Below are 5,926 nucleotides of genomic sequence, written 5' to 3' on the forward strand. Positions count from 1 at the left end.
AGAGTTTATAATGAGTAAAAGATTATATAAGCGTAATTCATCTGTAAACCTAGAAATGTACAGATGAATTATTACACGTATATAATCTTTAACTCCTTATAAACTCTATAAGGCTGAGGTCACTTTTTACATGTGTAAGAAGTCAAGCACACTATTTATGGATGTGCATACATAAGACCTGAGTGGAACATGGGCTCTTTAGCTCAGCCAAGTCCAGCTCCATCTTAGACATTCAGCTGACAAACTCAAGAACAGACATTTTGAATACAGATTAAAACCTTTTAAGCTTTAACAGTTTCCCTCTCAAAGTTTCAGTCTCAAATTTCAGACTCTTTCTTGGAGTTGTCATGTTGTCTTGAACCAGGGCTATAATCTTACCAGCATGCTATGACCTCAAAGGACCGGCCGAGGTCTTCAGGAGGCCAACCTCCCCCCAACCCCCCCATATCTGTATATATATATTGTCTTAGTTTGTTCTTCATTGCTGTGACAAAACACTCTGACCAGTACCAACTTGGGGAGGAAAGGGTTTATTTGTCTTACAGAATACAGATTAAAACCTTTTAAGCTTTAACAGTTTCCCTCTCAAAGTTTCAGTCTCAAATTTCAGACTCTTTCTTGGAGTTGTTATGTTGTCTTGAACCAGGGCCATAATCTTACCAGCATGCTATGACCTCAAAGGACTGGCCAAGGTCTTCAGGAGGCCAACCTCCCCCCAACCCCCCCATATCTGTGTATATATATATATATATATAGCTATATATGTAAGATACTTCTTGTGAACTGAGGTTCAGAGAAAAAAGCCACTCCTATATTAAATGGTCTACAAAGCTCATTGACTGAAAAGCTAGAATATTACAGGTTGGGAGTTGTTCTGGTTTGCTTTAAACTGCTGTGACAAAACATTCTGACCAATACCTACTTGGAGAGTAGAGGGTTTATTTGGCTTGCTATAGCTATATATGTAAGATACTTCTTGTGAACTGAGGTTCAGAGAAAAAAGCCACTCCTATATTAAATGGTCTACAAAGCTCATTGACTGAAAAGCTAGAATATTACAGGTTGGGAGTTGTTCTGGTTTGCTTTAAACTGCTGTGACAAAACATTCTGACCAATACCTACTTGGAGAGTAGAGGGTTTATTTGGCTTACGTCTCCCAGGTCACAGTTCATCACTGAGGGAGCCCAAGGCAGGAACTCAGGGCAGGAACTTGGAGGCAGGAGCTGAAGCACAAGCCATGGAGGAAGGCTGCTTACTAGCTTGCTCCCCTGACCCATGCTCAACCTGCTTTCTTATAAAACACAGGACAACCTGCCCAGGGGTAGCACCACCCACAGTGGGCTGGGCCCTCCCATATCACTGAACAATCAAGAAACTGCTCCATAGACATGACCACAGGCCAGTCCAGTGGGGGAAATTCCTCAGTTGAGGCTCCCTCTATCCATATGTGTCAAGTTGACAACTAAAGCTATCCAGCACAGGAACCAAACTTTTCTTGGGCTATGTTAGTCCCTTTAATAATCATTTATTACCTACCTCTGTGTGTGACCTAACATCCTTGTAACTATTACAGAAATCTTTTTTTTCCCTGTATGTATTTGTGTTGTACATGGGTGTATATATGCATGTTTGGATGTGTGTGGGTATGCCTGTGTACCTGTGTGCATGCACATGTGTGTGTACAAACATGGAGCCCAGAGATTGATGTGAAGTGTCTTCCTGGGTCACTGTCCTGGAGCTCACAAGTCTCGTGATCCCATTTCCACCTCTTGAGGGCTAGTTTCCACCAACCCAAAGGTAAGACTATCACCAGAGCATCTGAGGCCTGTAGCAGAGATTCCCCAGATTTGCTCTAACCCACTACATGACTTTCCCATCGATATATTTGAGAAGTGTCATGATTTTCTTTGTTCTCTTACTGTAAAAATTCCATGGAACTATTACCACATTGGAACATGTATTTAGGGGTAACCTAGGCCAGTGTTCCTGGGCCATGGTCATTCATATCTGACTCTAGAATAATATCTTATTCCCTTTTGAGGGGAGACCTGGGTTTTTTGTTTTGTTTTGTTTTGTTGTTTGCATCAACACTCTTATACTGGAAAATTGGGTAATTTTCAAATGTACCAGATACTTAAATATTAACATGAACTAAATAATGAAAGCCTGAGGATATTCTTCTATAATCTGAAAATGGGAAAACTTTGAAATTTTGATTCAGTTTCCTGAAGCAGTGGGAAAATATCCTCATGTTTTTAACTAGATGAATACACTAAGGCTTTGCATGGAGAAAACATGCCCTGTTAGCCAAGCAAGAAGACAAATAACAACCTTGATCTTGAGTAATCAGAGTTAGACTTTGCATGTACATGATATTCAAAGGTGCATTTCACACACAAAAAGCATGAAAACAGAAGGGGCTAAGTGTCAAAAGTTCTACAGAAAAACAAACAAGAGAGTTCCCAGAAACAAAAACTGATTCTCTACTTTAAAATAGGAAATGGGGCTGCCAAGATGGCTCAGTAAGTAAAGGCACTTGTCACCAAGCCTGACAGCCAGAGTTCTATGCCCAGGACCCACATGGTAGAAGGAAAGATCCAACTCCTGAAAATTGTCCTCTGACCTCCACACACATGCCATTGAAAGTACGTGCACACACACACACACACACACACACACACACACACACAAATGTGTAAAAAAAATAAAATAAAACTCTTTGCAAGGTGAGAAGAAACAAGTATTCCCACAAACTGAGGATTTAAAAGGAAGAGCAAATAGGCTTGTCCTGATGGCATAAAACTGTAATCCCACATGCTTGAGAGGCCAAGGCTACCTGGGCTACAGAGTGATCAGGACCATCTTACTTAGTGAAACCCTATCTAAATATAAAAGGTAAAAAGAGGGGCTGGAGAGATGACTCAGCAGTTAAGAGCACCAGCTGCTCTTTCAGAGGACCCAGGTTCAGTTCCCAACACCCACATGGCAGCTAACAATCATCTGTAACCCCAGTTCTAGGGAATCTGACACCCTCTTCTGACCTCTGTGGGCATTTTGCGACACAGGTACACTTACATACGTGCAGGCAATACACTCATACACATAAAATATTTTTAAAGGTAAAAAAGAGCTAGAAATATAGTCACTAACCTGAATGAGCCCCCACCAGGCAAAGACAAAATAATTTGAGGATTAGTAACAAGGATGATAACTATAATCAGGTAAGATTTTAATAAAATTTGAATTGGCAATATGAAAGTTGCTGGTATTAAGCTAAAATTCTTCATGTCAAACCCCAAAAATGTTACAGTTAGGAATAAGGAAGGAAGGGGCTCATGCATGTCTGCCTGTCTAAGATACACTATTTAAGTGAGGCACACAAACACAGGGAATAGTTTAGTAACTGGGGACTCCACCTGGTTTGGGCTATGCATACACCTCCCCCGCTTAATAATGCACTTGGCAGCTTAGATCCCTTGCCTGCAGGTACTATGTATGCATACTCTTCTCTGAACAATGCAACCTAGCAACCTGTTAGCAGCCTAGGACTGCCACCTGCATCTGGCTACATGCACACCCCACTGAAATAGATTTCTCTCCCTGCCCCTACCCGGGAACCATCAATCTTAGATTCTATTCACCTGTACTCTCATTATGTCTGGATACAGGACCATGATCAGAAGACAGCATTTCACAGCACTCCTTCCTGTCCTCCAGTTCTTACATTATTCTTTTCTGCTATATTCCCTGAGTCTTAGGAGGGGATATTGATATAAATATCTCACTTATGGCTGAGGACTCAACTCCATACTCCCTTTGGAAGGTAGAAGGTAGAGCCTTTGTAACACAATTAGGTTTAGATGAGGTCATGGGGCACACAGTAGGACTGTCAGCATTATGAGAAGCCAGCAGAATCTGTCATTTACCTATGTCCTCTCTCCCTCCTCATCTTCTTCCTGCTCTCCCAAACCATCATGTGATGACACAGAAAGAAAGCAGCCATATGCTAGGAAGAAGGCACTCCTTAGGAACGAAATCCACTGGCACTTTGATCTTGGATTTCCCAACCCCTAGAATGGTGAGTAATAAACATTTGTATTTAAGCCCAGCTGTCTAAGGTATGCTGCCCTCTCAATTCCTATAGACAATGTGGAAGCTCCATGCTAAAGAACAGGCCCGTGATCACAACACCAGTGGGTCAGGACCAGAACTGAAAATGTGAGCAATACCTTATGCCACCAACTCTTTCATCATTGAATATTTATGGAGTGCCTATCCTTATTTAAATTATTGCTCTAAACATATAGATACAGCAGTACCCAAGAGAGACTACATTTCTGTCCTAGTGTAATATATAACATATTTCTGGTGATGTTTTTAAAAATATGAAGAAAACAAAGTGGGGAAAAGAATAAAACATGTCATGAAACAGCTGGTGTGTGTGGGAGGGGTGTAGAGGGAATAGTACCAAACACGGTATGCTTAGGAAGCAAGGGGGAAGCCTATGTGGGAGACAGAGCCAAGTCACTACAAGGATGCCAGAGCTTGTTGTGTGTGCCAGAGCCACTGGAGAAATGAGATTCGTAATTAAACAGGGCCTTTCTGGCTGTTCCATAGAATAGATGTCCCAGTGGTCAAGAATTGAATCAGTGAGACCAGTTAATAGATTTGGTGATAAGGTAAGGTAGAATTTCTACTTTGATTGATGACCTAAGGCCAAGTCACAAATCATCTTCTGGAAGAGCAGGAGATACAGAGAACTATGATATAGTCATCCCAAAGGATAGATGAGCCAATGAGCTAGAGAAATAGACCAAGCATGAGAGGGATTCTGGGGTCACTCTTGAGATATATGGCCATTAACCTGAATGAGACCAGTCAGCTGAACTGAGTTCTTCAGGCTTATTGAGATGCATAGGTATAAGTGCTAAATCACTGAGAAAATTAGTCTAGCCAAACTTTGACTCTTAAAAATATATATAAAGTAAAAAGTAAGTGAGGATCCACATATAGGGAATGAAACACAATGTGAGCAGGCTTTCCATCACTATAACAGAATTCCTAACTTAACAGTGACCAAAGGCTTATTTTGGCTCACAGTTTGGGATTTTCCATTTCATAATCAAATGGATCCATTGCTTGAGGCCTCTGGGTGTGGCAGATGACAATGACAGGGCATCCAAGAGGGAACAAATTGATTTCCATAGAGCTAGGAGATGACAGAGAAAAGGGGATCCTACAGTCCATTTCAAGAGCATACTCTCAATGACCTAAGGGCCTCCTACAAGGCCCTTCTCTCAAAGGCCCACAACACCTCCCAACAGCACTGCCTTGGGGACCATGCCTCTAACACACAGGCTTTTAAGGGACATTCATGATCTAAGCTGTAGCATACAAAACCAGCTTAGAACTACGAGTCTTTCTGTTATCCAGCATAGAGAAAAGAAAGAAGCAATCCAGTTAACCAGACAACTTGGTCACTGTATAAGATTATACCTTCTGAAAGGATTTCTTTATATAAATCACCTACTGGTAACCTTGGTGATTCAAAAGGCAACACATCGCTTGAGATTGTGCACACCAGTTACTATACTAGTGACATGTCAGTCCTGACACAAGAGCGACAAGGCAGGTTAGCCACACCTGAAAGGATTCCAGAGAACTCAACTTCCACTCCAGTCGGAATCACCTTAACATAAACTGCCGCCTTGCAAATGCTGCAGGAACAGAAATCACAGGTCTCAGAAGTCTTTTTCCAGGGCCTGAGATCAATGGTGTAGACGAGCAAAGACAATTTACAAGTCTCAGACTGGGCACAGAGACATAAATTTCAGGTACAAAAGAAATAAAAGAAAAATGAGCACAAAACCAGATGAAAGGAAGACTTTCTTAAGTTTTATTGCATTAATTTAATTCTATTCCTGGA

The sequence above is a fragment of the Nannospalax galili genome, unplaced genomic scaffold (genome assembly GCF_000622305.1).
Source record: "Nannospalax galili isolate Female #2095 unplaced genomic scaffold, S.galili_v1.0 scaffold377, whole genome shotgun sequence".
NCBI lineage: Eukaryota > Metazoa > Chordata > Mammalia > Rodentia > Spalacidae > Nannospalax > Nannospalax galili.